The sequence below is a fragment of the Artemia sp. Qi Xiang Cuo genome, chromosome 14, assembly GCF_049724085.1.
Source record: "Artemia sp. Qi Xiang Cuo chromosome 14, ASM4972408v1, whole genome shotgun sequence".
NCBI lineage: Eukaryota > Metazoa > Arthropoda > Branchiopoda > Anostraca > Artemiidae > Artemia > Artemia sp. Qi Xiang Cuo.
This window is the reverse complement of record NC_142807.1, coordinates 67155935-67165930: the sequence shown is the minus strand read 5'-3', so window position 1 is coordinate 67165930 and position 9996 is coordinate 67155935. Positions and strand designations below refer to the sequence as shown.

The following is a 9996-nucleotide window of genomic DNA, read 5'->3' as shown; positions in this document are numbered from 1 at the left end:
AAAGGAAGGAGCGACTAGGGCAAGCTGACCTGGGTGCCATGGCTGAGGGGCTCGGTTGTTTTTTTTTTTTATTTCTGTTTGAGTAGAGAGGGGGGCGTGTATTTTTTTTTTTCCCGGGTACCAGCAACCCTAGGAATGGTCCTAGATATAGTCTATAGATTTCATAAATTCTTGATTTGGCATTTGATTTCAAGAAGAATCATAAATCGTTGTGAAATTCAGCTAGGAAGTACCAGGACTGATATAGGATTTCAATTATTTTTAAATTTTAGAGCACAACATATTCTTCTTCAGGATTCAGATAAATTTCTAAGGCATTGGAGAATTTGTGGAAATGCTTATTATTGTCATCTTGTAAATATCGGTCTGACACCGTTCCGCTATCCGCGAATATCTGATGGAAAGATAAATCAGTCGAGGTAGGCAGTGACGTAAATTAGCACAAGCTTAGGGGGGGGGGGGATTTATTTTCAAAAATCTAAGGAGAGCAAGTTTTTTTCCATAAAAAAGTCATTTTCAATGAAAACACCAAAAGATAATGCCGAGGCACCAACATCTTCACTCTCTACCACAGTTCATATAATTATCCAGTATGATCATTCTCTATCTCACCCATTATAAAAACCCGGACCGGGGTGCGAGTGCTCCGGAGAACGTTTTTGCAGATATAAACATAGGCGAAGTCAGATTAGTGGGAATGCAGGTTAGTCTGTTTCCGATTGTTTCCATCAAAGTGCATTGAAACAATCGGAAACAGACTAACCCGCATTCCCGCTAATGCAGAAATAAGTGGGAGGAGCTTTTTGTTCGCACCGAGAACGAAGACCAGAAATGATCTGCAATAAGCTTACTGGTATATTCTGTCTACTGTGCTCTCTACTGACACCACTGCCTCCCAATAGCAAATTCAATAGACCGTACTTGTTAATTAAACGAAACAGACCCAAAAAGTGAAGTTAGGTTAATTTCAATGAAATATAACCTTTAATTTGGCTATTTATTTGCACATTAAGGGGGGGGGGCTAAAGTATTTGGACAGCGCCCCTAGTCTAACCTTAACCCCCCTTAATGTGCAAATATATAGCCCAAATAAAGTCCAATGCATTCTGTCATCCGACAGTTGTCTTTATGGCTCTGAAACCGATTTCTCTCAAATCTTATATTAAGCCAACTTCTTGCCGGTGTTTCGTTTAATTAACAAGTATCCAATGGACATTATAACAAAATTAATTCACCGTGATATCTGAATTTTGGCAGCTCCCGTTATTTCTGTGGGCGAATGACTAACCTTAACCTTTTTTAACCTTCATTCTTGACCGCCTTTTATCACATTACATTGACTAATTGTCCAAAAGTCAACGAGCCTTATCAAAGATATAAGTCCGAAGTATTCATGGATAGTGAAAGTTGCTCAGATCGAAGAGTACAACTTTAGTTTCAATTTGTTTTGTGTCTTTGGAACTACTCCTTTCACTTTCAGAGGAATATTTCTGGGATTTATTTTAAATACAGGTAATACCTACCTACCTCTCCCATTGATCATTTAAAGTTTCGAAAAAGAACATTTTTCCGAATGTATTTGGTAAATTTTTCTCACTCATACTTGGGATAACTAGAAAATAGGCCAAACTTTAGACTCAAAGTTTCATCCTGAATCCAAATATAAATCAAAATAATATAAATATAACAAATTTGGGCTATATATTTGCACATTAGGGGGAGGGGGGGGGGGGGTAAAGCATAGAATATATTAAATACGTAACCAACCCTCGGTACCTTCCCCCCCCAAAACCCCAAAAAACAACAGGTTAAATGTCGTATGCGCGCTAAAATCACGCTATCATTGTATTACTCTATAGTGGTTAACCCATCAAAAAGGGGTTTTTCGTGACTGGTTTCCTTGCAAAGGCCCATATAATGGGAAAGTACCATTTATTCCACCCCACCCCCTTAATGGTCAAATATACCCTGAATTGCATATATGGTCGTATATTTTTCTACTAGTCAGGGGTGAAGTCGGGTTCTGTTTTGAGAAATGGACTATAGGAAACCTCTATGCATACCCATTACGTTGTTAAAACGAGACGTTTTAAATAAAATACTTGCCATTTTGGAGGGGTTTTAAGACCCCAACCTGTCTACAATGGGCTTCAGTTAGCCTATCTTGCCCTTCTTGGAATATTGTTCCTAGTATTAGCCTAAAATCTGGGACTGTTGATAAGGAAACATTTTAAGAAAACAATTCTTACTTCATAATATGTAGAATACTCGTATTTTCCACATTTTGACTGCAATTACACTATAATGACCCCCCCCCCTAATGTGTAAATGTATAATCCAAATTATATACCGTATGGATTTTCCATGCATTTTGTCATGTGTCACTGCGTTTCAACCCGTAAATTAAATCAACGCTGACGAAGTCAAGAAACAGGAAACGGTTCTAGGCGAATACCCCCCCTCCCGACGAATACCCCACAGAAAATACCCCCCCCCCCCGCGGATAATACCCTCCCGGAAAATACCCCCAACGGAGAATTCCCCCCAAAAATACCCCCCCCCCCTGCTCAAAAAAAAAAAAAAAAAAAAAAAAACGTGGAAAATAAGGCTTTCCAAATTTGAGAATTTTATTTGAGTTTTATATTTTTAATTTCCACAGGGGGATGGAATTTTGGTACTTGTGTATTACACGCCACACACTCAAGTTTACGCTGTGTAAAATTCGAGTTTAAGCTGTGTAAAATTAAAAAAACTTGAATATTTGAAATCAGCATTAAAATATGATTCTTTTGATGTAGGCTATCTATTGGTATCAAAATTCCGTTTTTTAGAGTTTCAGTTACTATTGAGCCAGGTCACTCCTTACTTACAGTTCGTTACCACGAACTATTTGATGTTGTAAATATATAGCCCAAATTTGTTTCTAAGGTAACGAAGAAACCAGTTTGTTATCGAGTTTTACACATCAAACAGTTCGTGGTAACGAACTGTAAGTAAGGAGCGACCCGGCTCAATAGGAACCGAAACACTAAAAAACGGAATTTTGATACCAATTGATAGATCAAAAGAATCAGATTTTAATGCTAGTTTCATTAAATTTCCTCCTACCCATCAAAAGTTACGCGCCTGAGAAAATTTGCCTGATTTTCAAAAAAGGGGGTAACACCCCTTAAAAGTTATAAAACCTTAATGAAAATCCCACCATCATATTCAGCATATCAGAGAACCCCGCTGTAGAGGTTTCAAGCTCTTATCTAAAAAAATGTGGAATTTTGCATTTTTTTGCCAGAAGAAAGATCACAGATGCGTGTTTATTTGTTTTTTTGTTGTTTTTTTTTCCCAGGGGTGATCGTATCGACCCAGTGGTCCTAGAATATTGTGGGAGGGCTCATTTGACCGGAAATTAAAAGTTCTAGCGCCCTTTTTGAGTGACCAAAAAATGGAGGGCAACTGGGCCCCCTTCCACGCTCATTGTTTTTCCAAAGTAACCCGATCAAAATTTTGAAATAGCCATTTTGTTCAGCACGGTCAAAAATATAATAACTATGTCTTTTAGGATGACTTAATTCCCCAAAGTCCCCCGGGAAGGGCTGAAAGTTATATACTTTACCCAATGTTTACATATAGCATTGGTTATTGGGAAGTATACAGACGTTTTGAACGGGGGATTTTTTTTCTGGTTAGGAGGGGGGTCGGGGGCTACGTGGGAGGATCTTTTCATGGAGGAAGTTTTCATGGGGGAAGTGATATTGCTATGAAGTGGGCGCCGGATTTCCCACCATTATTTAAAAAACGATCAGAAATTAAATAAAAAAAAACTTTTTCAGCCGAAAGTAAGAAGCAATATTAGAATTAAGACGAACAGAAATTATTAAGTATATGATTGGATTTGCCCCCTAGTCAATGCCTTGCTCTTTAAGCCAAAGATTTTTTAGTACTTTCATAAGAGCTATTTATTCTAATTAACGGCCTTTGTGATTAAGGGGTCATTTTTTCAGAATTGGAACAAAATTCGAACTTTAGCGCAAAGAGCGAGGTATTGAATAGGGGGCGAACCCCCTAATAAGCGTATTAAAAATTCGTTAGTAATAATATTAACAAGGAATTTTCACCAAAATTACTATTCATCGCCAATTTTTTAAGTATATTCAAATTTTATCCAAAATTGAAATTGCAAATTTAAACGTAGAATGGTACTAATCAACGTACAAGTATTGATTTACGCATTTTAAAAGCAATTGACAAAAAATTTATGGGACCGATACCTCAAATTATATTTTGGTTAGGCCTTGGTATGATTTGACAAACAATCAGAAATTAAATAAAAAAAGAGCTTTTTAAATGAAAGCAAGGAACATATTTGAAACCTATTTGAACAGATTATTCTTTATAAGAAGGGGGTTGTCTCCTCCTTATCTCCTTACTTCTCACTTTGAATTTTGGCTTTTTTCCAAATTTTTTCTTAGGAAAATTTGCAATTGGGAAAAAAATATTTTTCAAAGCGCTAAAAAACTTTTTTTTAATGAGCAAGGTGTCGAAAAGGGGGAAGTCCCCCTTATATACAGAGTGATTTATATTTGTTTTAAGTTTTAAACTTGCTCCTTACTTTATTTGATAAACCTTTTCTATTTTTTAAATTAATTTCATGAAACTGTGCGACTTGGCTCAATAATAACCGAAACTCTAAAAAACAGAATTGTGATACCAACAGAAACATGAAAAAATTGGCTTATAATGCTGAATCCAAATATATTAGTTTCATTAAGTTTAGTCTTACCCATCAAAAGCCAAGAGCCTGAGAAAATTTGTCGTATTTTCGGAAAAAAGGGAAAAGACCCCCTTGAAGTCATATAATTTTAATGAAAATAACGCCATCAGATTGAACGGGCTCATTTGAACGGAAATTAAAAGTTTTAGCGCCCTTTCTAAGTGATCAAAAAAAAAAATGGAGGGCAACTTGGCCCACTCCCACGCTAATTTTTATCCCGAAGTTATCCAATCAAAATTTTGAGATAACCATTTTGTTCAGCATAGTCGAAAATCTAATAAGTTGAGGATGACTTAATCCCCCACAGTTCCCGGGGGAAGGGCTGCAAGTTATGAACTTTGCCAATTGTTTACATATAGTATTGATTATTGGGAAGTATACAGACCTTTTCAGGTGGGATTTTTGCTGGTGGGGGGGGGGAGGGGGGAGGTTTTGATTCCCGATGGAGCTATGAAATATACCAGTGAGTGTATTACATCCCGATTGCAGCAATACTAGTGACCTACATTATTTTGCATTTGAAATGGTCGCTTCCTAACAGATGCAAATATCCTAGTGTTGGGACCACATGCTTGACCTAACGATTCGGTTTGTTTTGTCCCAGGTTGCATAAATTTCACTTTGGCAGAAACCGTAATGCTTCCAGGTTCGGCATTGATGTTTGTTCAAAAAACACTTAGGCTAAATGAAACATTACATTTACTTTATACTAGGATGTTTTTCTTTCTAGTTAACAAAATTTCCAGATACCTAGCTATTCTTCTGTAATTTTTTAGTGGCCATATACCTAGAAAGAATTAGTTCTGACTTCAAACTTTCAAAATACTTTACCACCGGGGAAAATACCCCCCCCCCCCTCTCTCCATGGAAAAGAAGGTTTTTCAAATTTGAGAATTTTATTTGAGTTTTATTTTTTTAATTTCCGTAAGGGAAAGGAGTTTCGGTACTTGTGTATTATGGGCAACTCACTCAAGTTTACGCTGTGTAAAACTCGAGAACAAAACCGGCTTCTTTGTTAGTTTTTTCAGCTTAGTGCGAGATTAAATATAAAAAAACTAGTTTTTTAAACTGAAAGTAAGGAGCGACATTAAAACATAAAACGAACAGAAATTATTCCGTATATAAAAGGGGCTGTCCCCTCCTCAACGCTTCGCTCTTTATGCTAAAGTTTTTTATTGTTTTAAAAAATAAAGTTATGAGACAGAGTCAAACTTTAGCGTAAAGAGCGAGGCGTTGAGGAGGGGACAGCTCCTTTCATATACGGAATAATTTCTGTTCGTTTTGAGTTTTAATGTCGCTCCTTACTCTCAGTTTAAAAAACTAGTTTTTTTAAATTTAATTTCTGATCGTTTTTTAGTTAATGCAGCTTTTATTTTGGCTCACCGTCATTGAATAAGTAAACAAAATTTGCATAAAAATTTTACTTTTCTTTTGCTAAATGGATCTCTAAATTTGGTTATGACGTAATTTACAAATTTACAAATTAACTTACGTAACTAACTTCTATATTCGTATATTTTTCTTCTGGCAAAAAATACAAAGTAGCAGATTTTTGCAGATATGAGCTTGAAACCTATGTAATAGAGTTTACTGATACGCTGAATCTGACGGTGTAATTTTCATTAAAATTCTTTCACTTGTAGGGGATGTTTCCCCCCTCTTTAAAAAATCGGGTAAATTTTCTCAGGCTCGTAGCCTATGATAAGTAATACTAAACTTAATAAAATTTATATATTTAGAATCAGCATTATAGACCCATTCTTTTGATACATTTATTGACATCAAAATTCCGTTTTTAAAAGTTTCGATCACTATTGAGCCGTATCGCTTGTTTGTTTATTGTTTTTTTTTTTATTAAGTATATCTTATTACGTATATGAGGTTCTCCCCTTAGTCAATACCACGCTCTTTACGTTAAAAGTTAAAAAAAATTTAATTCACAAACCCCTGAATCACAAAGGCGTTTAGTTAGAATAGATAGCTCTTTTGAAAGCACTAAAAAAACTGTAGCGCAAAGAGCGAGGTATTGACTTGGGGGAGAACCCCCTCATATACGTTATAATTTCTGTTCGTTTTAAGTTCTAATGTTGCTTCTTATTTTCAGTTGAAAAAAACTTGTTTTTTTTTAAATTTAATTTCTGATCGTTTTTTAAATAATGCTTGGAAATCCGGCGCCCCCTTCATAGAAATGTCCCCTATACCAAAGAAACATCCTCCACGGAAAGATTCTCCCGAGTAACCCCCTCCTCCAGCCCCACCCTCCAGAAAAAAAATCCTTCCTGAAAATGTCTGTATACTTCCCAATAACCAATAAATAATGCTGGCAAGTCTGGCGCCCCCTCCATGGCAATTTCCCTTTGCCCATGAAAACTTCCTTCATGGACAGATCCTCCAACATAACTCCTGACCCCCCCCCCCTCACTACCAGAAAAAAACCCTCCTGAAAACCTCTGTATACTTCCCAATAACCAATACTATATGTTAACATTGGGTAAAGTTCATAACTTTCAGTCCTCCCCCCGGGGACTTCGGGGGATTAAGTCATCCTAAAAGACATAGTTATCCTATTTTCGACCATGCTGAACAAAATGGCTATCTCAAAATTTTGATCGGGTGACTTTGGGAAAAAAATGAGCATGGGAGGGGGCCTAGTTGCCCTCCATTTTTTTGGTCACTTAATAAGAGCACTAGAACTCTTCATTTTGGTTCCATTGAGTCCTTACATGTTATTCTAGGACCACTGGGATTGATGTGATCATCCCTTGGAAAAAAAACAACAAAAAAACAAATAAACACGCATCTGCGATCTTTCTTCTTGCAAAAAATGAAAAACTCTACATTTTTATAGATTGGAGCTTGAAACCTCTACAGCGGGTTTCTCTGATACGCTGAATATGATGGATTGATTTTCATTAAGGTTCTATAACTTTTAGGGGGTCTTTCCCCCTTTTTTTGAAAATCAGCCAAATTTTCTCAGGCGCGTAACTTTTGACGGGTAGCACTAAACTTGATGAAAGTTATATATTTGAAATCACCATTGAAATCTGATTCTTTTGATGTATCTATTGGTATCAAAAACCCGTTTTCTAGAGTTTCGGTTACCATTGAGCCGGGTCGCTCCTTATTTACAGTTCGTTACCACGAACTGTTTGACAAGACAAAGAAAAAGGACAGAATATATGGTAAATATATAATTTGGGCTATATTTTTGCATATATGGGGGGGGGGGTAAAGTAGTTGGATACTAATTTACCTGAGGGGTGGGGGTCGGAGGAGGGGGTTACGTGGGAGGATCTTTCCTTGGGGAAGGGACATTTCTATGAAGGGGGCACCAGATTTCCCAGCATTATTTAAAAAACGATCGGAAATTGATTAAAAAAAATAATTTTTTTCAACTGAAAGTAAGGAGTAACATTAAAACTTAAAACTAACAGAAATTATTACGTATATGAGGGGGTTATCCCCTAGTCAATACCTCGCTCTTTACGCTATTTTTTTTAGTAGTTTCAAAAGAGCTATATAGTCTAATTAAACAGGCTTTGTGATTCAGGGATTTGTGATTCGAACAAGATTTGAACTTGAGCGTAATATTTGAACCCATAATACACAATTTAGGTTTATGTTATTGTAGGGGACACTCAGTCACAAATTAAAACTTATATTTTTCCTTATTATGGGTCAAAATCTATTGGCAGGCAGCCAACAATGGGACAACAAACATTTTTTTCATGGTTTTTCCCCATTCTGCTTTTTCCTTTTGGTTTCCTTATAATTACTATATAGTCCCAAATTTCCAGGGGGGGGCCATGCCCCCCTCCCCATGCCGGTGCCCATGGCCTTGTTAAGTAAATGAATTGAACCCAAAACGAACAGAAATAACAATAAATAACCTATTCAAACTCAAAATAGCAACAATTAGCATGAGTAGGGCTGAAAACCGCCGCACCTCCTCAAGACCAGAAAGCAATTTGCACTTCACTGAAAACAAAATACATTTTAAATGTTTTCACTTTTTTTACTTCAACAAATAAAGAAGTATTAAGATCATAAGGAATAGATATCAGAATATGTATATCAAACTGACAATACACGGTTTTTCATTCTTTTTTTTTTAAAGTAAAGTGCATACCATTTTCTGGTTTTAAGAATAGATGTGTGTTGTCAGTCATGCTCCTTTTAATTTTTGCTCGCTTCGAGTTTGACTTGGCTATCTACTACATTCTGTTAATCATAGGCTTCACTTGTTTGTTAATGCGGAACTGTGCTATTCTTGTGTCTTGGAAATAAAAAAAACGACCTCGTGGAATTTGACAGCGGTTTTGTCCGTAAAAACTTAAACAATTTAGAATGTCTTGGTTCCGAAAGCCAACTATCCTTTCAAAGGATTAAATTAAAAAAAAAACAAGTTTTTTTTTTAACTGAAATTAAGGAGTGACGTTAAAACTTAAAACGAACAGAAATTATTTCGTATATGAAAGGGGCTCTCCCCTCCTCAACGCATTACTCGTAACGCTAAAGTTTTTTATTTTTTTAAAAAATAAAGTTTTGAGAAAGTCAAACTTTAGCGTAAATAGCGAGGCGTGGAGAAGGGGACAGACCCTTTCATATACGGAATAATTTCTGTTCGTTTTAAGTTTTAACGTCGTTACTTACTTTCAGTTAAAAAAACTTTTTTTTTTTATTTAATTTTTGAGCGTTTTTGAATTAATACAGGTTTTGACTTTGGCTCACCATACATGGGTAATTAAAACGAAAATTGCATATTAATTTTACTTTTATTTGGTTTAATGGCTTTCTCGAAACTTGTTTAATTTCATTTACGAACGTTTTTATTAGTAATAAATATACGTAACTTACGAATTAACTTACGTAACGAATTTCTATATTCATATATTTTTAATAAGTATCTTAGGGAGGTTCGACCCCTAGTCAATACCTTGCTCTTTAAGCTGAAGTTCGAATTTTGTTCCAATTCTTTAAAAATGACCCCTTAATCACAAAGGCCGTTATTTAGAATAAATAGCTGTTATGAAAGTGCTAAAAAATCTTTGGCTTAAAGAGCGAGGTATTGACCTGGGGGTGGACCCAATCATACACGTAATATTTTCTGGTCGTTTTAAGTTTTGATGTTGCTCCTTATTTTCAGTTGGAAAACTTGTTTTTTTATATTTAATTTCTGATTGTTTTTTTTTTAAATAATAATGGGAAATCTGGCGCCCCCTTCATAG

The 9996-nt window shown here is 35.8% G+C and overlaps 1 protein-coding gene across 1 annotated transcript in view; it reads left to right on the top strand.

The window, feature by feature from the left end:
• Positions 1 to 1371: 1371 nt before the first annotated feature.
• The window catches only part of mmy (UDP-N-acetylglucosamine pyrophosphorylase mmy), a 156515-nt gene continuing 147890 nt past the window's right edge, over positions 1372 to 9996 (top strand). Inside the window, exon 1 of the mRNA XM_089100434.1 lies at positions 1372 to 1512. The gene's annotated coding sequence lies outside the window, so the exon portion shown is untranslated. The remainder of the gene's footprint in view (positions 1513 to 9996) is intronic.